Genomic DNA, 25,586 nt, shown 5'->3' on the forward strand with positions numbered 1-25,586 from the left:
CCCATGTCGGGCTCTGTGCTGACAGCTCAGAGCCTGGAACCTCCTTCAGATTCTGTGTCTCCCTCTCTCTCTGCCCCACTTGCAGTCTGCTTCAATCTCTCAAAAATAAATAAGCATTTTTTTTTTTTTTTTAAAGTCAACATTTGGGACACCCTGGTGGCTCAGTCGGTTAAACGTCCGACTTCAGCTCAGGTCATGATCTCACGCTCTGTGAGCCGGAGCCCCAGATCGGCCCTGTGCTGACAGCTCAGTCTGGAGCCTGCTTCAGATTCTCTGTCTCCCTCTCTCTCTGCCCCTCCCCCGCTCACACTCTGTCTCTCCCTCTCTCAAAAAAGTAAATAAACATTAAAAAAAGAGAAACAGTCAACATTTAAAAATGCATAGTTTGCACCTGTATAGAAGAGAACAGGTGAAAGAAATCATTTCCAGATGCCAAGAATCAGTGGATAATTGAGGAATAGAGTGACCGTTGATTTGCTCAGCTCACAACCAAAGGGAGAAATAATTCAGAAGCAACTTAGTAAAGAAACTAGCATTCTTAGTAAAGAAACCAAAGTAAATCCCAAGAAGAAAATGTGGCAGCTATAGGGTGAAGTTAAATCCTGACCTAAGGCACAGAAGATGAGCCTTGGGATAAACAAAGGATTGGCCTGAAACCTATGCAAAAGTTTGCCTTAAAACAGTGGCTTTCAGTGCTGAAGGCTCATTAATATTACCTGGAGAGCTTTTAGAAAACAACGTTGCTTCCAAGGCCCACTGGAGACCAATTAAACCCCAAATTACTTAGGGCAGAGCCCAGACAGAAGTCTATTTAAAACTCCCCAGTTGGTTTTAAAGTGCATCCGGGATTGAGACATTTTGCTTTGAAGATACCGACCTTGAAAACTTCCAGGAAAGGCCAAGGAGATAAACCACTTCTTCCAAAGGTAGGAAGAATGTCTAGCCTTGGAGGCCAAGAAGGTTTTGCAATCAAGTTTTGACCAGATATATGACTGTTCAGTAATTTTCTCTCTTCTTCTCTTAATGTTTATTCCTTTGCTTATTATGGATTAGCAAATGATTTTTTTTTGAAAGGCGAAAGTATTATGTTGTTTTTGTAACCTAGAGAGGAACTAGGTCTAACAGAAATCAGGGATAGGAAAGAGCCCCAATTGGAGTGGGTTCATGACATTAGCCTCTGCCCTGTTTTTAGATGATCTGGAATTACAGGGTTTTATTCCACAGAGTTTTATGGAAACAAGGTAGTATTAGATGGCTAGAAAATAATATACCAGGCAAACATTTTTTTATTCTGCTTCTTCTATATGACTATAACTTTCCACTACTCATAATTATAGCACCTATCACTTACTGAGCAGCTAATTTTGCTAAGTAGAAGTTATGTTAGTTTTTATACATGTAGTATCTAATATTCATAATAACCCTGCCTGCTAAGTAAATACTACTATCATTTTCATCATTTTCATTTTGAGGTCAAAACTAAGCCTTAATAAAATTAGGTATTTATTTATTTATTTATTTATTTATTTATATATTTTTTAATTTTATTTTTTAAATTTATACCCAAATTAGCGTACAGTGCAACAATGATTTCAGGAGTAGATTCTTTAATGCCCCTTATCCATTTATCCCATTCCCCCTCCCAAAACCCCTCCAGTAACCCTCTGTTTGTTCTCCATATTTATGAGTCTCTTCTGTTTTGTAACCCTCCCTGTTTTTATGTCATTTTTGCTTCCCTTCCCTTATGTTCATCTGTTCTGTGTCTTAAAGTCCTCATATGAGTGAAGTCATATGATATTTGTCTTTCTCTGACTAATTTTGCTTAGCATAATACCCTCTAGTTCCATCCACATAGTTGCAAATGGCAAGATTTTATTCTTTTTGATTGCCAAGTAATACTCCATTGTGTGTGCGTGTGTGTGTGTGTATAAACCACATTTTCAGCTGAGCAAGAAGTTCAATTCAGGTGTGTTTGAATGTAATGCCACTTTCATTTCAATAAAATTTACTGTTAAAGTCGTCCTGTGAAATAAATTCTCTGATGCTTCATTGTAAATACACTAAAGTGTTGAATTGACTCAAGTAAAAATCTCTTCTACTTGTTTGAGGAAGAGAGTAATAGATGGAGTTTAAAGTAGGTGAGGGATGCTACTAAAATCAAGGAAGAATGTTTGGGGTCAGTTCATTGTTTTTTTAACTTATTTGTCTTTACCTATGATTCTCTGCAGTTTTAATATGATAGGCCTAGGTGGAGTTGCTTTGGCATTTATTTTGCTGGTGTTCTCTTAGCATCCTGCATTTGTGCTTTGGTGCTGGACATTAATTTGGGGGAAGTTCTTTGTCATCGTCTTGTTTCTTCAAATATCACCTCTGTTCCTTTCTTTTTTCTCTTTGTGGTGTTTGCATTATGTGTATGTTACACCTGTTTGTCACACAGCCCTAGCATATTCTGTTCTGTTTATGGGGTTTTGTTTGCTTTGCAGTCTTTTTCTCCTTCCCTTTCAGTGTTGGATGTTTTTATTGGCATATCCTCAAGCTCAGAGATTATTTCCTTGGCCATTTTCAGTCTACTAATGAGGTTATCAAAGGCATTTGTCACTTCTGGTAGTGTTTTTGTTTTGTATTTTAGCATTTATTTTTAATTATTTCTTAGAATTTTCATCTCTACTTTTCCTATCAGAGCCCTTAATGTATGAATCCTAGCTGCTGTGCAGTCCTGGTCTGATAATTCCAACATCCTTGCAATATCTGGGTCTGAGTCTGATGCTTGTTCTGTCTCTTCAAAGTGAGTTGTTTGTTTGTTTGTTTATCGTTTAGTAGGACTTTAATGTTTTGTTAACAGGTGGACACACAGCATACAGTGTGTAAAGGAGCTAAATACAGTAAATAGGTCTTTAGTAATGTGGTGGTAAGATGTGGGAGGAGGAAAATCCTCTCTAGTTGAAGGACCTGGGCCTCCCTAAGAGAGTCAGCATGGGCTGGACTAGGGATTTCCCTTCTCCCAGATTAGTTTCATATAACCCCCAGAAAATTAGTTTCTGGTAAAAGTGTTTCTCATGAGTACAGATCTTGTTAAGAACAAAGTGCCCTGTCGTATTTCAAAATGGTTCCTTGTTTCCTCCTTCCGCCAGAAGCATGAGAGGATTTTTCACCTATGTTCACTGTTTAAAACAAACAAACAAAAACAGAAATCTGGTAGAAGTCTAGGAGTAAAACTCAGCAGAAGCGTAGGGGCCTCCAATGACTAGATCCCCTGGAGTTTTTAACTCTCAGACTTGTCTATGGCTGAGCCTCCTGCATTGTGACAATTACAGTTCAGGTCTTCCTACCCCCGCACTGGTTCACACACTCAGGTTTCTGCCTGTGGGTTTCTTCTGCTCAGGGAAGTTGTGATTCTCTATCCTCCTGTCTCTGATTTTGTGGGTGAGAATTTGCTTCGTGACCTCACTTCTATAATGGATCTAAAAGGAGTTGTTGATTTAAAAAAATTTCTTTCAGGTTTTTACTTGTTAAGATGGAGGGGTAACTTCTAACCTCATTTCGTGACAGACCAGAAACCGGAAGTCACTTCGATATAGTTTTTTCATTTCTTTTCAGAAAAAAAAAAAAGCAAACTAAAATAGAAAATAATAGCCCAATTAAAAAAAAAAAGTTCTTCTGGGACAAGGTTCCCTTATTTTATACTGACCTTGAGAGAAATTGATGTTATTTTATATCATTTGTGTTGTCTGCATTTGTCTCTGGCTAGCGTTCCTAGCGTGATAAACCACAGGTTTACAGGTCACAGATGATGTCACTTATCTACTTTCACCCTCATATCTCAGGTTAGCTGCGCTTCAGAATAAGTTTTTACTTTAAATTAGATATTCTATTACATCTACTACATTGTATGTGCCAGGCACTGGATCAGGAAAGAGGTTAATCTCAGTTGTAAAGACCTTCCTAGTACTGAAACTTTTCCAGTAGGCTCATCAATGCCATGTCTCTCTTAACTGATCATTGAGTCTGTTGGCTTTAACTATCTGTCCTACTCTTTGAAATCTATGCCCTCCAGTTTTTGAATATTTTATTACTCACTGACCTGTTGCTTCTACCAGACGTGGGTATCTGTAATTCTCTTTAATTTGTTAAATATGTCTTGATTCTGACATTATGATAGTTCACAAAGATCTATGTTGACCAGCAACAATCTGGTTGTTGACCACACCTAACTTGGACTCCAAACATGTACGTTATTATATTCAGAATTTTAATTTTGTAACTCAGTGGAACAGATGCTGACAAGTACTTGTTCTGTGTAGTGAGATGGACAATTAGAATAAGCACCCATTCCACCCCAACTGATATGCCTAAAACAAAGGCAGTTTGAACTCATGTTGGTCTTCTGACCTATAGGAATGTAAGACAATTTTTTTTATTATGCCTGTGTGTTTATGATAGCTTGTTATGGCGGCACTAGGAAACCAAAACAGAAGGACAAAAGTCATTGCAGATATAAGAAACCAAAAAGGAAGGACTAGACAGAAGGCACTCATAGGTAGGCCTTGATGTCCTGGTGAATATAACCATTTTTCAGAACATCAACATTTGACGTGGCCACACTGATTATGATGGCTTGATTAAAAAAGAAATACTCTACAATCATGACTTAACACAGGCAAAAGCATGAACTTTAAGCCATAAAAATGACCAACCATCTCTCCATCTTGGTATCTGAATGAATGACTGCTGCTTTACCAGTTAGTGCTTTAGCTTTGCTCAGTCTTTGCTCCTAGCTAAGACCTATTAAAATATCCAAGAATTTGCTTCATGACAGGATCCACTCTAGGATGAAATCCCTCATCCTTAGAAGTTCCTCCAAATCGCCTGGGGCACCTGGGTGGCTTGGACCGCTATATGTCTGACTTGGGCTCAGGCCATGATCTCACAGTTCGTGAGTTTGAGTGATGCATCAGGCTGTGTGCTGACAGTGCAGAAACTTCTTGGGATTCTCTCTCTCCCTCTCTCTCTCTGCCCCTCCCTTTCTCTCTGTCTCTGTCTCTGTCTCTCTCTCTCTCAATAAATAAATAAATAAACTTAAAAAGATAACAATTTAAAAAAAGTTACTCCGAATCACCTAAAACAAGCTCAGATCTTATAAGTCCTTTATTATACTCTCCTGTTGAGATACCCCACAATCTCCCAATATGTTTATTCTCCCTTTCTACAATGAATAGTAAATGAAACTTGTCCAACCACAGCTGTGGTCCTGGAAGTCTTTGCATAACGTGGACAAGAATTATATCCAAATACAGGTGCCTGGGTGGCTCAGTGGTTAAGCACCTGACACTTGGCTTGGGTTGTGATCTCATGGTTGGTGAATTGCAGCCCCATGTAGGGCTCCATGCTGACAGTGCAGAGCCTGCTTAGAATTCTCTCCCTCCCTCTCTGTCTGCCCATCTCCTGCTGACATGCATGTGCACTCTCTCTGTCTCTTGAAATAAATAAACAAACTTAAAAACAGTGTGTCCAAATACATTTCTTGAAAGCACTTAGGTACCTTGTGCTATTTATTTATTTATTTATTTATTTATTTATTTATTTATTTGAAAATGAACAGGGGAGATGGGCAGAGGGAGAGAGGGAATCTTAAGCAGGCTCAACACTCAGCATGAAGCTGGACACAGGGCTCAATCCCATGATCCTGGGTTCACAACCTGAACTGAAATCAAGAGTCTGATGCTCAACGGACTGAGCCACCCAGGCACTCCCTTGTGCGATTTATTTTTACTCCGTAATTAGAGGTGCCCAAAATAGCAAAGTCTGATAACCCAAACCTCAAGAGAATAGAGAGACCTTTCATGTACCTACTGTCTTGTATTCATGTCATTGCTAGTTTGTGTCATGCCTGGTGAATGCAGAGGGAATACACTAGTCTGTGGATGTGAGTCTGTCATGAAGAAGGACTGCATTTGGAGGAAGTCAACGTTGTGACTCAAAAAGGTGAAGACATGTTCATTTGCAAGGTTGAGGTAAAGGTGTTAAAGGAGGCCAAGTATCAAAGTCATTGGTCAAGAAAGCAAAGTGCTGTGGATGACGTTTTATTTGGTATTGACTTCACTTTATTCAGACAGGTTGAGAGATGACTCACAAGTTGTATATTGTATGAACCTTGAAATGGAGCTCACAAGTGTTGCTTGGGTGAGCCCCCTTGCTTAAGGATGTCAGACAGGATGATGGCCTGAAATCCTTCCATGTAATTCAGGTTGTTTTTGTTTGTTTGTTTGTTTTTTTAATGATAAAATATCTCTAAATTCCTATAAAAGTTTTAACTCTATAAAACATTGTGGATATTTAATACAAAAAGTAAGCAATAGATGACTTGATTTAAATTGTTCATAACTCAAATGTTTAAAAATACACCCTAAACTGATTTTTTTTTATAGTAACACTCAATGTTGGTATAATACTTGTATGGTTTTAAGAAAGTATGTAATAATATAAAGATGCACATCTGAAATCCAGGTATTTTCAAGAAGAAGACCAAGAATAGGTAAGTGTTTTAAAAAACGTAGACTGGCTTGGGCAAGATAGTCCTTTTTCTCAGTGACACACCAAGGGCAGGACATGTAAGGGGTCTGTATGGTATGGAGAAATACTTGATCACTGATATCTTTTTAGAAATTAAACAGGCTGACGCAAACACGTGGATTTTAGTTTATGAATTCTCTACCAAAAAAAGTACCTGCTCCCCCCTGCCATGATGCCTGGACTGGGGAGACTGAACCCATTGTTCTGCTTCCTTGGTATGCCACTGTTTAGTTTATCTCACTCCAGTGGAATAGAAAGGAGGCAAGTGGTCAAAGGTAGTAGCAACCATTGCTCTATTCAAGGACCAAGTTTCCTCCCATATAGTTGCTTCCCAATCCCTTAGGGCATCATCTTCATCTTCATGGTGAAAATCTGGTCCAGTTATATTACTGGTGGGAGTATAAAATAGTACCACCACTTTGGAAATTATTTTTGAAGTTTCTATAATACAAGGTAAACATACACTTTCCCTATAGCCCAGTAATAACTATATTTAGGTTTTAACTTGAAGAAAGTGTTCACACACAAATTTTAAAAAGAGTATCCATAACAGTTCTTTTTAGAGTGGCTCCAAACTGAAAACAACCCACATTGCCATCAATAGGAGAATGAATGAAAATACTCTGGGTAAATATGGATAGTCACAAAAGAGATGACTACTTAGCAATGAGAATAAATGAAATATCAGTACATGTGACAGCATTAGTGATGTGGAAACTAGGAGTAATATTCTATATGTTGATTTGAGATATATATATATATATATATATATATATATATATATATATACATTTTGTCAAAATTATCCACTGAAAATCTATGCATTTTATACTATGTAAACTACACCTCAAAACCAAAACACGACAAAACTGGGTCATAAACCCATCAGTATTCTATCTTGTGGCAATGGAAAATAATGCAAAGGAATGGAAAGCAATTTTAAATTTTTTTCACTTTTAATTGGGGAAATGAAGTCAAGAGGCCCCACGTAGCCACAAAGAAGAGTGGAGAATTTTCTCTAGCAGGAGACCATATGTCCAGAGTGAAATTTATTACCTTGGAAAGAAGCAGAGTAAAGGGTTGTTGGACAACTATGAAATTTATAGCTATATATAGATATATAAAATACTCTACAAATATTATTTTGTTTGTTAAAATAATAGTGAATGTTAAAACCACAAGTGCAAGTTGTTCTTAGAGACCCATAGAAATTCATTTTATCCCAAGTAATGTTTGATGTACTGACCATGACATTTTACACTGATCTGATTAAACCAAGAACAAGAAATACCTCCTAAGCTAACCACATAAACCCAGGAGATCTTGCCATAACAATGTCTATTTCAATTTTACTTTATTTCAATAGTTTTAATGGTTGTTTTGATAGCTATATCTACCTGCCTTCACTTTGTAGTGTCGGTATTCTGGTATGTGCTACATTTCTAAAAACTATGGAAATAATAATTGGAGTGATTTTAGTTTATATTTGCCTACTCATCCTGAATAACTCTGCAAATTTAATCTTCAAAACTGACAAGCTTAATATCTATACTTAGTAAGGTATAGATTGTCCTCTGCAAAGTAGGAGTTTCTTTTATAAAACTAGCCTCTAACTGATTTTATAACATTTATGAAAAGTTTAAAGTAAAAGAAACGGAATATTAGATAACTACAATGACTTTTATTTTTGTACTTTATCTTTACTCTTCAATTCAAATAATCTTATTTTTATTTTAGAGCAATAAATATTCATTCCTTTGTTTGCCTTTGGGGTTAGCTTCCTAAAAGATTAGTTTCCTATGAGTTGCCTTCACTTCCTTCTTCCATTCCCCAGTGCCCTGCAATCTGAATTCTATTTCCATTACTCTAAATAAATTGTCTTTAAGTTGCCTGAAAAATATTTACGATTCAAAGATTGCTTCCTAGTGATTTTTTTTTTCTTAAATGAATTTGGCAGCATTTGACATTTAAAAAATCTCTTTTCAGCTCTTTTTCTAACAGTCTCCTTTTCCATATCTGTCAGAACGCTTCTGCAAATCCTTTTGCGGTTCTCGCTTCTCTCTTTAAGTGCTCTATTTCTTCAGGTTTCCAATCTCAGCCCATCATCTCCCCTTATCACTCTATGTGCCTATGACTTTCATTTGGTCTAAACATTGTTGACCCCCATCCACGTCATAATCCCTGGCCCTTCTGGAATACTAGTCTCCCCTCCCCCCAATACAAATGTTGTAGAGCGATACCAAACTGATCTTTTTGGAAGCTAAACATACGTTCTTTCCAAACTGATCTTCATATGCTTGCTATCTATGCTAAGGACATCATTTTCCATTAAGTTTCTCAGTGAGAAACCTTGAACTATCTTCCCATATTTAACCTCTTATTGTGTCTAAAAATTCTACTGATTTTTTTTTTTAGCTACACAGTATCTCAATGCCTCTATAGTCTTTCAGGTTCTATTTTTCTTCTGTTTGGATTATTGCAACAGTGTCCTAACTTAACTCATTGTTTCTATTTTACCCAACTTATCCTCCATACCATTATTAGTTATATTCCTAAAGTATAAAACAATCCATCACAATCTTTAAAGACATTACTCAAAAATTGCACATTTTTCCTTAACATATAAGCATGTAGTCCTATCTATTTTATCAAGACTATTAAGAAATGGGTCAAAAGCCAATTCTCATGAACTAAGATTCCTGTGTCTATATCTTGCTGGCAACACTTGAGCTAATTTTTAATTTTATTTTGCCACTGACTGCATCTTCAGACATGAAGGAACTGATCGGCAATGTGCTTTTTGACCCCACATGCCAGAGTGCTCATGATCTCTGCAGCTTTCCAGATAAGGGAAGAATAAAAAGATCAACATCAGAACTCCTGAACTATATTTATTGGATTTACAGAGCATTTAACATCAGTAAACCTGGTTTCATCAAATGTTACACAAGTTTCCCTTATGGAAAAAGATGGCAAAATCCCAAGGCTAGGTAGAAGGGTGTTTGAGGCCAGCCAGAGTTGTTAAGGAATCAAGTATTTTCTTTAGTTGTCCTGGCTGAAAATTATATATATAATTTATATGTAATATATAAAATATATTTAAATGCATATAAATATATATAAAATTTATATTACATATCCCAGAGTGTAACTCATAGTAGGCTCTTAGAAAATACATACAGACCTGAAATTGAACAAGAGAATGAAGAATGGTGATCTCATATTTCCATTTCATCTCATTCAGTCATGCATAAAAAGGATCTGCATAACTCGTTTCAGAAAAGAATACCAGTACTGGAAAATTCTTCAGTCTTCAGGCTATAATTGTGTTCACAAGCCAGTATGAAAAGAAGCCAGAAACCACTGCATGTTGGCAAATAACTTCTCCCATAAAGTGTACTGAGAAAGATGTGAATGAAATTATGAACTAATACGTAGGGTCAGATAAAAGCTACAAATCTAACATGTCTAAAGATTGAGTATTGAATGCCTCTGATGGTCAATGCCATGTGCTAGAAAGAGCATTTCACTAAGAGAAAAGACCTCTGCTTTCCTGGCTCTGACACTAACTTTGTAACCATAGGCAGTCTTGATTTCTTCCTTGAAATTCACTTTCCACATAATGAAGTAGGGATAGAAATAGCATTGCTTTGAAGATCAAATGACGAAGGACTATTAACATGCTTTGTAAAACTTTGAAAAGGATGGGTTACTTTAAACTGTGTAATCCCACATTTAATAGAAAAGTTTGCATGCCCTCAATTACCTAGTAATGCAAAGGTGAAAATTGCTACAAAATTCTGCTCTTTAATGAGAAGACACTTTGTGACTTTTGGGTAACAGAATTAGGAGAGCCGAAAGTGTTGGCATATCCACAAGCAGGCAGAGAACTGGAGGGTAGATTCTTCAATGTGCGGGCATTAGGGTTAAAATAATGGCCCAGTGGTAATGCCTATATTTTTAGATGAATCCTATTAGCTGCTTACAGTTTTATGAAGTCCATTATTTATTTCCTTTAAATGTTACCTGATTGGCTGCCATTGCAATGAATTGAAATCTTGAAGCACAACCAGGTCATGGTGAGCAAAGAAAAGACTGAAGTCACTCCGGACTGGCTACCCTGGGTATGTTCAATGTTGAGAGTCAGCAGAATAGTACAGGCCGTGCCCAGGAGAAAAATCACAGCATGGTGGGAGACATAGGGACATGAGGATGTCTCTCATGGGAAGCAAATGGAAATAGATCTCTGCAACATAAAAAGGCAGGGCCTACCCATATGCCCAAAGGAATGGATGAATTCATTGGAAATTTAAAATATATCCATTGTGGGTTCTGCAAAGTGAATATAGGAAACAAGCCTCCCATTTTTGCTCACATTTAGTATTCAACATGGTTGGTAACATGGGATAGTCTGTCACAAAGGCTGTGTCTTATAAATAGATGTTAAATATCCAAACCAGAAAAATTTTGTAGATGAAAATAGAATGGTCCTGTTTTTGCATTATGTCTCCCCCCCCCCATTTATACCCTGTTGTGGGTATCAAGTATTTATCATCTAACACAAATATCTTCCAATTTTGTTGAAATAGTGGATAATCTTAAATTTTGCTCTACAGAGAATTGGACCAAGATCCTGAGTGCAGTAAGATTGGATTGAAATTTTGGGTGTGTTAATGTTTATGTCATGCAAATGAGATCTTAGGAAAACTCTTGAAAACCTAGACTTAAAATATAGAGCATGAACATATGCCATGGGCTATGTCCAAAGGGTGTTTGAAGAATTTGGCATCCACACTGGAAACCTTCACAAAATTAAGGGTCAATTGTTCTGTTTTAGGCAAGAACTAAGGTGGTTCCAAACTTATGTGCCATGCTATAAAAATTTGTGAACACAGTACAACTCTTGCCGTTCATTGGTGTCCGACTAAATTTTTATATCCTATGCTTCTAAGCTACCTATCATAATGTAAAGGATATTTTAAAACTTTTCTCTTGGCTATTTAGTATGGAGCATCCTGAGGGACATATAGTACATAAAAAACATTAGACTCCCTATTGTCCATACATCCTAAGTGACTTCAATTACGTTCAAGGTTTCCCCAATGCAAGTCATTTCCTACTTTGTAAATAGTCTAACATCCCACCCTGGAATCCAGTATCCCTCTAAATTGTATTATACCACTCTAAAGTAAACTTTTCTTGTCATGAGCCTTTTTATTAATAGCATTTCACTTTGACTTTCATTTAAAACTAAGTGCTACAGCAATTTCCTGAGCAATAACTAGAATTTACTGCCTCTTTTCTTCATCTGGTAACCTTTCATCACAAATAGTAGATGGATAGCAAATCTAGACAATTAAAATCTAGATAATTTTGTGTGTGTGTGTGTGGTAGCCTTTTTATAACTGGAGTTGAGTTTGTTTAAAGGAGGCCTGGTAGCCTTAATTGGTGTCATTGTTTACTTAAGACACAATAGCCAGTTAAATTTCTTCCAACTTCTAGTGAAAGTTCCAAGTTTCTATGTGGACCAATACCTTCTACACACAGGCATGGCGCTTCCTGTAACAGTGTGTTTCTACAGCTGTCATCTTTCACACCTGTCAAATGGCTCTAACAGTGCTGGAGTTTGTCCTTAAAGAATAAATGAATCCAGGAGTGCTTGGGTGGCTCAGTCAGTTGAGCTTCTGACTTTGGCTCAGGTCATGATCTCATGGTCCATGAGTTCGAGCCCCATGTTGGTTTCTGTGCTGACAGCCTGGAGCTTCCTTCGGATTCTGTGTCTCCCTCTCTTTCTGCCCCTCCCATGCTCATGCTATGTCTCTCTCTCTCTCTCTCTCTCTCTCTCTGTCAAAAATAAATAAACATTAAATTTTTTAAAAAAATAAATGAATCCAATAACTAAATATCATCCCACTCATAAATCTTTTATTCATTCTCAGTATGGCAATAACTTAATTTTTTTTTTTAATTTTTTTTTCAACGTTTTTATTTATTTTTGGGACAGAGAGAGACAGAGCATGAATGGGGGAGGGGCAGAGAGAGAGGGAGACACAGAATCGGAAACAGGCTCCAGGCTCTGAGCCATCAGCTCAGAGCCTGACGCGGGGCTCGAACTCACGGACCGCGAGATCGTGACCTGGCTGAAGTCGGATGCTTAACCGACTGCGCCACCCAGGCGCCCCTTAACTTAATTTTTTTTAATGTTTATTTTTGACAGAGACAGAGACAGAGCATGAGTGGGGGAGGGGCAGAGAGAGAGGGAGACACAGAACCCGAAGCAGGCTCCAGACTCTGAGCTCTTCAGCACAGAGTTCGACGCGGGGCTCGAGCTCACAAACCATGAGATCAAGACCTGGGCCGAAGTCAGACGCTCAACCGACTGAGCCATACAGGTGCCCCATGGCAATAACTTAAAAAAAAAAAAATCTTTGGGAAGTTAGTTACCAAGAAGAAAAAGTTGGGTATGACAATTTTGTTTCCTGTTTAAAAATGTACTTTTATTTTTTTTAATATTACCATCTTTTTTGGACAAAGTTGAGAGAATTTATAGAACCAGTTTGTTCAGATGATTCATATACATGTCCCAGAAAAGGTGTAATACGTGGATCCCCTAACTCAAAATTTTCTTTCTACATGTAAAGAATCATAGGATATTGACATTTTTTTTAAGAAGCTGTAACAATTTTCTAATTTAAACTTGTCTTCAAAAGATAAAAGTGAATCCTGATGTGAATGAGTGACATGGTCAGTTTCACACAGACAGAGCAAATGAAAATTTAGGCCTATATACCAGCTGCTTCTCTAATGAGTGTAATTTAGGTTAATAATCTCCTTGTTTTAAAATAAAAATAATTATGGGGGTAGTTGAGCCTATCAGCCAGTCATTCTTTAATGTGAATGAATTTAAATTATTTTCTTCTTAAATGATATCAGTTGCAGAAATGAGGGGACTAATATGCATTTGGGGGAAGGGAAAGAAGGTTTGGCATCTTTGACAGAGAAAACAGTGCCAAAAGTTGGAGGAAGGAGAACAGAGATTGGAGTTAAAAAGGAAAAAAAAAAAAAAAAGAAATGAATAAATCAAAAAAGGAGGAGCAGGAAAAAGCCACCAAACATAAACTCAACCTAGTTGATATTTTGTTGAAAACTCTAAGGACCAACTTTTTTGTTTTGTTTCTGTTTTGTTTTTTGAATTGAAACTCTTTATTTTTTTTTTTTTAAGTTTTATTTCTTTATTTGGAGAGAGAGAGTCCAAGCGTGCAAGCAGGGGAGGGACAGAGAGAGGGAGAGAAAGAGTCATAGGCGGTTTCCATGCTGTCAGTGCAGAGTCTGATGCAGTCCGGGCTCATTCTCATTCTCCGTAACTGTGAGATCGTGACCTGAGCTGAAACCAAGACTGGGACACTTAACCAACTGAGCCACTCAGGCGTCCCTTGAAACTCCTGTTATATGCAAAGTTGCTTTAAAGTTATGCTTATTTTGGGGCACTTGGGTGGCTCAGTGTGTTAAGCATCTGACTTTGTCTCAGGTCATGATCTTATGGTCCTAGGTTCCAGCCTCACGTCTGGCTCTGCTGACAGCTCAGAGCCTGGAGCCTGCTTCGGATTCTGTGTCTCCCTCTCTCTCTCTGTTCCTCCCCCACTTTCTCTCTCTCTCTCTCAAAAATAATTTTTTTTAATGTGCTTATTTTAAGAGACTCAATAATACAACCCAATAGATATTTCCCCTTCTAGAAAAGGATTTGGGCTGGTGTTTACAGAAAGAGGGAGACTTGAGGGATAATGATGGCCAGGGTTGGGGAGAACTACAAGTTACACTGTAGTAGTACAAACTATGTACATACAGCATCAGGCTCTGCGAATTTTGTCAGATGCGTGTCACAAATATCTTCATTCAAAGAACTGAACAGAGCACTTTTGAACAGTATTTTTCTTTGTATGGCTGCATTTATCAATTAATACTAACTAGCGGCTCATTAATAAGTAATACTTAATTTTCTAAAAAAGTGACAGAAAATTCATAAAATGGATTTGGCCCAAACATTCCCATAATGGAGGAAAACTTTCGAGAATTCCAAATGTTTAAAGCACCGATCTTTATTATTTATTTATTTATTTATTTATTTATTTATTTATTTATTAAATTATCAAAACTTCAGATTCCATGGCAGATATGATGACAGACAAGGATTTTTAATTTAAAGCTTTGTTTATGATCACTTGTATTTAGCTTGATGTCTAAAGAAATGTCCTCTCACTTATACCTGTTAATATGTGTTTGTACATAGCAGAAAATCAGATAATAGCTTATGTAATAAAAAGTCTAGTAAAGATTCAAAAATAAGACCAAGAAAGACAGTTCAAAGCAGGTTCTTTTATTCTTCTATCTACAATTTTTGTCATGTAGACTTTTTGCATTTGTGCTTTTTTTTTTATCTCCTTCTAGGTGCAAGATGGTTGCTGTGGCTCATGATGGCAAAATTTCATCTACAGACAAAGGTAGGATGCAAAACTCTTCTTGTGGAAATGAAAGTCCCCTAAATATTTCTTGTTTGGTCTCATTTGCCATTAGACCAACCATGGGCCCCAGCACAGGTGGAGAGGATAGGGCCATAGCTATGGTGGTTGTAGTCCAATTACTAATCATCCTCTGAAATTGGCAAATAATTCTACCTGCTTCAAAATTGGGGTATGTGTGGAAAAGACAGAGGTAGATGTAAATATTAGTGACAATATCTGCCATATCACCACTGGAAGGAAAAAAAAATAATACATAGAGTAGAAAGCTTACTGTCATGTCAACTGTTCTCTGAAACAATACAATTAAATGTATTAGCATATCTACAAACACATGCAGTCTAAATAATTACAGATTGAACTTATCTAAATAATATTAATTTATCAACAGACTGATTTTCAATATAGGTAAATGATTAGACTAAGAATAGTTTCAATGTTGGTATTACCTAAATATTTTATGTATTTGTAGGTTTGGATGATAGTAGCATTGTATATAAATAATCAAAATGAAATATGCCCCAAATGTGAGGGTCTAAGAATCACAAACTTATTACCTTCCAGTTTTGTAGGTTAGAAGTCCAATATGGGTCTCACTGGGTTAAAATCAAGATGTTGACAGTGCTGTGTTCTATTTTGGAGAGTCACAGAAAGAATATAATGCTCATTGTAGCTTCTGGGGGCTTTCCTCTTTCCTTGATTGGTATCCCTTGTCTTCCGTCTTCAAAGCCAGAAATGGCAGGTTGAGCCATTTCATATCACATCTCTCTGGCTCTTCTTCCATAGTCATATCTTCTCTGACCACAGCTTGGAATGGTCGTCCAATTTTAAGGACACATGTGATTAAATTGGGCACACTCAGATAATCCAGGACAATTTTCCTATATCATGTTCCTTAATTTTAATCACCTTTGTAAAGTCTATCTTACTGTGTGGGATAACCTGGCAAAGGTTCCAATGATTAAGGACTGAACATTTTTTGGGTGGATAGGGCAATATTCTCCCTACCACAGTTGACAAACTTTTTTTTTCTAATTATAATGAAAATTATTCATTGTTCCATTCTGACATAATAATTTTAAAAGTATATCTTATTATAGTATAAAATACTATTTAAAAATCTATATACATATATATACATATGAGTACATATATAATTTAAGGGCATAGATCAGGTTGATCTTTATTTGTAAAAGTTCACGTATTATGGCTTCTAACCACTTCTTGTGTATGGGAAGTCTAAAATTGTTGCCCAAATAAAGAGACATAGATGTTGGGAAGCGTGGAGTCAAATAAAACATAATCTATAAATTCCCTCTGGCCTGGTCAGATCAGACCAATCAGAAATTTTCAGCAAATGATGATGTATCCCACCCTATGTGTGAGAGAAGACATTGGCCATTTGGAGACAGTATTTTCCTCCCTACTCATCTTATATAGTCTGTCTTCAGAATTTGTTGCTGAGTGATTTCAGGCTAGCTGTGCTTCCTGGAGAAAAAAAAGACCTTCTTTTCAAATAATACAACACTGGAGAAGATGAAACATCTTCATGGGTTTTATTTTCTGAATTTTATTTTTAAAAGTAGAATATGCTTGAGATATTAAATATTTTCATTAAGAACTCTTCAGAACCAAGACCAGTTTAATTAGATTTTTGTATAAGACAGGAGTGATATCAGATGATGGTTAATGATTATTTGCTATATATAATTTTGTTAGGAAAAAATGAATCAATATAGATTGAACTTCATGATATTTAAACTAATTACTAAGTTTGGGTAAATATTATTCACAATGGATTCTCTTAGTTAAAACTCTACTAGATGGAGAAAGATGATAAATTTTCTTGATTTTGCACCTTAGCAAATTTTTTTTTTCCAAGAGCAGACATTTTTCAAGAAATGAGAAGTTGGAAAAATGCCTAAAATACCAAACTCACCTGCTGAGTTGAAGATTTACTTTAAGCTTAAGAGAAAACAATTTGGAATAGCACTTATTAAACAATTTATATAGGATTACTAGAAAGAAAAATTTGTCAAACATCGATACATTTTTGCCTCCCTGATTTCAATACATATGGTCGTATAACCTTTGTTTTCCCAGTGAACACGTCATGTTAGAAGTAGGTATCACATGTATGGTAGATTATCTCCAAAGATAGCTGTCAAAAAATCCATTCCTTATATGAATGTGCCTCTCTTCTCACTAAACGGAGACTATCCCCACTCCCCTGAAGTCTTTTAACAAGTAGGACATGATGAAAGTGATACTGTGCCACTTCTGAATCTAGGCTTTAAGGGGCCAGATCGCTTCTGCTTTCATTCTGTTGCAACCCAGCTGCCACTTTGTGAGGAACTGAGTATAGATCACTGGAGGGAGAAAGACCACATGGGAGCCAACCATGTACCCAGATGACAGCCAGTATGAACTGTCAGATTTGGGAAGAGGTTTCTTGGACATCTACCCCAAGCTGTGCTACCAAACGCTCAGATGAAGGCAACCACATGAATAACTCTAGCCAATAACATAAGGAGAGAAGAATAACACAGCTAGGTCCAGCCAGGCAAAGAATCCTGAAGAAAACAAACAAAACCTTGTATTAGACCACTAAATTTTGGGGTGGCTAGTTACAAAATATTAGATAACAAAGGATGTAGTGACAAAAATCCTTATTCTCTTATCTGAAACCACTATCAAAAAGAGACATATTTTTTAATATTTTTTTTAACATTTATTCATTTTGAGAGTGAGAGAGACAGAGCATGAGTGGGGGAGGGGCTGAGAGAGTGGGAGACACAGAATCAGAAGCAGGCTCCAGGCTCTGAGCTGTCAGCACAGAGCCCGACTCCAGGCTCGAACTCAGAAACCGCGAGATCATGACCTGAGCCCAAGTTGGACATTTAAGCGACTGAGCAATCCAAGCACCCAGACAGATATTTTTTTAAAGGCAGAAGCTTAAAGATCTTTAGGTTGTATTGCCAAAATATATATTAGGCCATTCTTCACCTCTCTTTATTTACCTAAAACTCATTTTTTTTTTTTTAATGATCAACAATGTATATCAAAGCTGGTGGATTAGTAAAATTGATTTCCTGTGTAGGGCTTAAATTATTCAAAGACAGAATAAGTCTAAATATTGAAGTAAATTTTCCCTAAAACTGCACTTGGATCATTGTAGTTATTAAAAAAAGCCACAGAATTTGGAAATAAATCTCACTCTAAGAGTGAAACAAAAAATCCAACAGCTTATAATAAGAGGTGGGAGAAGCTGAAGTTATTCCATACCTAAAAGATGATTTGTAAATGGGTTGGTAGAGTCCTGGGATAGGCCTATGTCTGATCAAGGTAACCAAGAGATAGCCTCAAATAGACGTGCCTGAAATGTGATTGATGTAAAAGAAAATTTCAGGCCATTCAATCATGTCGTACCTTGCTTGATGTGATAGAACAGTGTTTGTGGGCACTCAAAAAGAAAAAAAGCCTGCAGGGCATGAATTCTGTGTTAAACAACTGTGTAGAGAAAACGGTGCTCTGAATCAAGGAGCTATAGTTCTTCGGGTAGAAAAATTCCTAGAGTGGAGAAGGACAATCCAACTTTCCCTGTTCAAATTTTAGTTACTCCAAAACAGTCTTATGACTTGTACTTTTGGGTTTAAATGGATTGGTATACTGAGAGAGATTTGCTTATGCACACAGTTGACATTGATTCTTGTAGAAGGGAATTTTTCTTTCCTTATAGAGAACACCAAGCCACTGAATTATTGGACACTATTCTAGCCTATAATCTTGCAATAAAAATACATGCTAATGGTGAATGAAGAACAGTAGTGACAATTTTGAGGTGTGGATGTGATGACCTGAGTCAACTGGGATCAATTGCTAGATAAGTAGTTTATTCCCACACTCGGTTTATAAATAAAATCTGTGGCTCAGGAAAATCACAAATGCGTATATGTTATAGACTCTCAGGTTTTATACAAGTAGCCCTGAACAAAAATGTTAGATCTGTAAAAACCAGAGCCCAGAGTGGACGGTGACATCTGGTTGATATACAGATATTACTTTAAAACTGACCAATGTTTCTTAATTCCAAGCCTCACCAGATCTGGGATTATTGATAAAAATCAAATTATTGGGCCACATTTCACAGATATTAATACTAAAATTGGCAGTTACCCTTCTCACCCGTCCAAATGGCCTCTCCTCTCTCCCTCCTCCTCTTTCTTTTATATCTTTCAAAATTGGTATAAACATGACAGGGTGGAAATTTCACTCTTCAAAACTTCTATTTCCAGTTAACCTATATCAGAGACAAATGGATGATCTGAAAAACATTTGTGCATGCATGTTTTGAGTCACAGAAAATGAACCAAATGCATACAGTTACATCTGAGCCAGTTAGTGAATGTTATCAGTTTGGAATGAGTGTAACGAGATTTCATGTCTTTTGGATATCAAGGTGAAGATGGGTAGATTGGATTGGTCATAAGTCAAGTGATTGTATACTGTAGTTGCCTTGGGAGAGTCCTGGCCTACACCTGCTATCACAACATGATTTTTAATAATGCTCCCTTTTATTTTCAAAAGCAGTCCCATGTTTTAGAAAGTAAATTTTATGATTGCCTGGGTTTTAGAAAAGTTTAAAAATTGGTAAAGAGTGAGTTAGAGTAGGTGTTAATAGTAAGTTACTACTTTTTCTTTCATATGACAGAAAGTTATACATGCCCATTTGGATTTCCCTGAATAATTAAAATGAGACTATTCTATAGGAGCCTGACTACTCACCAACTCTATTCTCTTCCCAGTCAGACTTCTCCATCAGCACCTCCCTGCCAGATGCTTTCAACCTCTTGAAAAACCCGAGGCCTCTGGGTTAATGGTATTCTAGTACAATACAGAATACCGAATAATAAAATAAGAGTCTCTTAACTTTTCACTGTATTAGGCATGAGGCAGGGAGGTGGCAAGATACAAGCAGTCAATTAAAAAGTTCAAAAGAAGCTCCCCCTTCCCCTCCTGCCAACAGACATTTAAAATTATTGTTTATACATTAGATGACAAGCTACTGATTTAAATTTTACTTGTATATAGTTGTAGGAATTTAAATGAAAGATAGAGTATATTTGTCATGCTAAATTCCTCTCAATATGCTCTGTTCAAAATTTACCCAAAGTTCCACGATTTCTTTCTTGGATATTTTCAATAACCTTTCATAATTTTTGTCCCTCCTATTTAAGACAGCTTTTTGAAAAATATTTTATGTATATCAAATAACCATTTCCCCTGGAATTTTAAAAATGATTATGTAACATTTTATCTGCTCTTGTTTTAGTGAGTGAGGAAATGGTAGCATATGCAGGTGATAGCATAGTGGATTAATGGAAGCACATGAACTCTGGAGCCAGAGGGCCTTGCTTTGTTTTGGTTCTGCTGCTTCTTGCTGTATAACCTTGGGCAGGTCCTTAACCCTTGTGCACCTCACATTCCTCCCCTGTAGAATGGGGTAATAGATCTACTTCACAGATTTGTTCGGGATAGCTAGTTCAGATTTGCAAAGGGTTTAGAACGATGCCTAGTTAATGCTCATTAAAAAATAAAATAGTATCAAATATTTAACTTAATAACAAGAAGGCATGGACCAAAAATGAGAGGGTTTTTTTTTTTTTTTAAGTTTTGCTTTTCTCAATTTCTTCTTCTTCCCCTTCTCCTCCCCCCTTTTCTTCCGGCTCCCCCAATCTTGGTGTCTTTGACAGATAATAAATGTGTCAAGAGTTCTATCAAAGAAGATCTGTTTTGACTATGATTATATGAAGCCTGTAAAAATTGAGTAAAGCTGATTGTACCCCATCAGAATTATAAGGGCATTTTGAGACATACAAGAGGACATAGATGGGCTATTGAAATCTCTTCTAGTAATCATGAAAATAAGGGAGGCAGAACAGTCCATCTTTGCACATGGCTTGCTTCACAGGTGTGAAATCTATGTAGTTGCACAGAGCTCGGTGCTTAGACCTGGGCTTGGTTTATTAATGTCACTGTCTTGAAATCCTTAATATTTATTTATTTGATTATTTTAATTTTTTTAATCTTTATTTTTGAGAGAGACAGAGACAGAACGAAAGCAGGGGAGGGGCAGAGAGAGAGGGAGACCCAGAATATGAAGCAGGCTCCAGGCTCTGATCTGTCAGCATAAGCCTGATGAGGGGCACGAACCCACGGACTGTGAGATCATGACCTGAGACGATGTTGGACGCTAACCGACAGAGCCCTGAAATCCTTAATATTTAAATCAGGGATTCCACATTTTCATTTTGCCCTGGGCCCTGAAAATTATGTAGCCAGCCCTGCTCTGTGCTGCATGAAAGAGGATTTGAATATTCCCTTACAGCAATATAAATGTCTAGGCTATATAAATTTTTTTGTTCCATACCAGCAATAAGAGAATAGATGTTTAAAAAATAATAATCAGAGATGCCTGGGTGGCTCAGTCTGTTAAGCGTCTGACTTCGGCTTAGGTCATGATCTTGTGATTCATGGGTTCGAGCCCCACATGGGGCTCTGTGCTGACAGCTCAGAGCCTGGAGCCCGTTTTGCTTTCTGTGTCTCCCTCTCTTTCTGCCCTTCCCTCACTCATGCTTGTCTCTCTCAAAAACAGATGAACATTAAACAAAATTTTAGTAATAATCAATGTAAATCTGTGACTCAGCATACAAAAGACTGAAATTTTCACTTTTCTACTCTGAACATTGCATGATTGGTATGTCACAATACTCTTCAAACTCAATATGGCTGAAGTTTACCATTGTTGTTCCTCCTCCAGTATGTCCTAGGTATTGATGGTACCATCTTCCTCCTATGCATAGTGCTCAAATGCTGTTTACCTTTGACTCCTCTCTCTCTTGTCTCTCTCAGACAATCACTTACTGAGAACTATCAATTTTCCCTCCGTATAATTCTCCCTTTGATTCCTTCCTTTCCATTCTCACAGCCACTACCATACCAGAAGTTCTCATTGTGTTTAGTTTACCTCAATAGTTTCCTTATTGGTTTCCCAATCCAATCCTGCACACTCCACCCAATTTTACCTATTGCTCTAAATGTCATTATCCTAAACTGTTGCACTGATCATGTCTCCCCATGGCTGCCCATTTCCTTCAGAATAAATCAAATCCATACTCCTTAGTATGTTATGTCTCTCCATGAATAATCACAACTTACTAGTCTAACTTTATCTTCCTAAACCTCTTCATATGACGTATGTTAAAATCACAGTCACTCCGCCAAGGTTACCAGACTTGCTATATGTATTTATAATTTTTAAACTGTTAGTTATATTTAGTCATGGAACAGATTTGGGAATAACTGAGAAAAGACCTGAGGGCTAGGAAAAGAGACTGAAGATGTAAGCAGGTTAAGGATTACATGGGGTCTTATAAGCAGGAGGGAATGTGGCTTTTATTCTGTCCCACTGAAGAGTTGAAAAGAATGAGAGGATCAGATTTCATTTAACTGGGTCAGTAGCGTAATCTGGTGAGGAACAGACTGAGGGGGAAAGAAGATAGTGGAGATCTTAATTAGGAAGATTTACATGAGAATGGAGAAAAGTGGACAAATTCAAGAAATAGTTACTTTTTAAAAATCATTTATTTTTTATTTATTATTATTATTATTATTATTATTATTATTATTATTATTATTTTTGAGAGAACACGAGCAGGGGAGAGGAGCAGAGAAAGATAGATTGAGAATCTTAAGCAGGCTCCATGCTCAGCACGGAGCTCACAACCTTGGGATCATGACCCGAGCCAGAATCAAGAGTGAGACACAATAGGCTGAGCCACCCTGGCACCCCTCAAGAAATATTTAGAAGGTAGAATTAGCAACATGAATATTGATTATATGTGGAATCCAGGATGACTACATATCTCTAATAACTCAGTGAATGATGAGACCACTTACACGTGGGAACACTCAAAGAGTAGCAAGTGGTGGTAGAAGTAAGGAGTGAGACTTGGGTGTGAGGAAAGAGAGAGGCACTGATTGCGTTTGGATTTGATAAGCTATTTATTTGTTTATTTACGTTTATTTATTTTCAGAGAGAGCCAGAGAGAGAGTGAGAGACTGTGTGTGTACAAGTGGGGTGAGGGCAGAGAAAGAAGGAGAGAGAGAAAGAATCCCAAGCGGGCTCCTCACTGCCAGCATGGAGCCCAATTTGGGGCTTGAACTCAGGAATCATGAGATCATGACCTGAGTCAACCTCAAGAGTCAGACCCTTAACCGCCTAGGCCACTCAGGCAGCCTAGATATGATGAGTTATTTAAAGAATGTCCTACAGGCAATGGGAAGGGGTCACTATAGAGAGAGAACCCCAAGGCAAATGTCCTTTATTCAACAATTCTGCATGGGGCCGATTTTGATTAGTTAGGGTTTAGCAAATCTGCATCCTGAGCAAGATTTCAAAAGTAAATGAAAATTATCTTTTAAAGGAATCAAGAATATACAGGTCAGAAATGAAACTGTTCAAAAGATTTAATAATGATTTAATTCTGACTGAACATACTTGCATTTTAAACTTCTGATTTGTTTTTCTTTTAGATTAATTTTTATGTCTTTAAGGGAATTACAAAAAAAATCTGATAAAGGTGTTTATTGTTTTCGGAGGGTTTTTTTTCCCCCCCTCTCCCTGAGAAGCAGGTTGTACTAAGTATTCAAATCTAACAAACTTTACAGTCTTGAGAAATAATGACAATAGGGGAAAGTGTGAGGTCTTTGCATCTTCACAGAAAGATGTCAAAATCCTGCGAAGGCAATTTCAGACTGAAATGATTGCCACATTTTTGTTGATCAAAGATAATCCTGCCTTTAAGTTTCTTCATGCTACTTAGCTCCTGGATAATGGTAAAAGATATTACACATTCTCCCACCTGGTAGTACAGCATGCATAGCAATAATGAAGATAGATGAGCGCTGTTTACTTACTGACACTGACAAGAGTAGCTCAGTCTTTGTTCCTCTTTTTTCTATCATTAAAGTCTTGTTTTTCAGCAATACATCGCCTGAAGACAGCATGCTGCAATCCTGAATGCCAAAGGAAAGGTGTTTAAATAGCTTTAATGGCTTGGATCACCTCATGACTGAAACCAAGGAAATTCAAATCTAATACTTTTCCTCTGTCGTTAACTTATATTTTTATGAAAGTGTAATGAACTTCACAAACTCATTTTCATGCTAGGGAAACATATAGTAATTAGAAAGGGGATGTAATTTATACACACACACACACACACACACACACACACATCATATAATATTTTGGTTTATTTCATAGATTTCAACATTTCAAAGAAAGTTACCTAAATCCTATGTTCACCCTCAACAGTATATATGCTCTCAGATGTCAGATGCAGAGGAGATAAACTTGATGGACAAATTAAAATTTTTTATAGATGACATTAAGAGGAATATTGAAAAAAAATCAGTTTGAATATCACTTTAAAATTTTCTTTTGGAGTCTGCCAATTTTCATTGAATATTCTTGGTGACCAAGAAAATTGATAAATTTTCTTCTTGTTGTTTCTCTGGTGTGAGGGTACCCTATTTACCTCCAAAAAGCCTTTGATACAGAATTTGAAGCTCTTTGATAAAATCCAAGTGCATGATAATACCATCCTTCCTTATGCTTATCGCTGTTGGTGCCATTTCCTCAAAGCGGTTAATCAGATTTGTTCAGTTTTACCTCCACTTTGAAAACCCAGCCTGGCCCACAGAATTCTAAAAAAATTTTACTTCTGTTTATTTATTTTTGAGAGAAAGAGACAGAGCGCAAGCAGGGGAGAGGGCAGATAGAGAGGGAGACACAGAATCTGAAGCAGGCTCCAGGCTCCGAGCTGTCAGCACAGGGCCCGACCCGGGGCTCACACTCATGAATCATGAGATCATGAACTGAGCTGAAGTCAGATGCTTAGCCTACTAAGCCACCCAGGTGTCCCTGGTCCACAGAATTCTATATCAGTTCAAGGACTCTTGGCAAAGACAAAGCAGACATTTGCTGCTAGGGCTAGGTTTATAGTAGCAGCAGTGCTGTTTGTTCAATATAGCTTGGTTCCAACTAAGTCGTACCTCTGTTCAAATACCCCAGCCTGCAGTGGGAAATGGTGATGTCATTACTAAGTTCTCACCTGGACACTAGCACCCAATCCATTTCCCGTCATTAATGATCACTTCCCTTAAAGGGGAACTGATAGTTCAAAGTTACAATTTTGATAGTTGTGTGTTTTCAGCTTTTTCTCAATCTTTTCTTGAAAACCTTAAGGCACAGACTGTATCTGTTCATGAATATAAATTTTAGTATTTTAGAATTAGAAGAAATTTCTTTCAACAAAATTTTTTTTTAATTTTTTTTTTTAACGTTTATTTATTTTTGAGACAGAGAGAGACAGAGCATGAATGGGGGAGGGTCAGAGCGAGGGAGACACAGAATCTGAAACAGGCTCCGAGCTG

This window comes from Puma concolor, chromosome C2 (assembly GCF_028749965.1).
Source record: "Puma concolor isolate L17-30 chromosome C2, mPumCon1.1.hap2, whole genome shotgun sequence".
Taxonomy (NCBI): domain Eukaryota; kingdom Metazoa; phylum Chordata; class Mammalia; order Carnivora; family Felidae; genus Puma; species Puma concolor.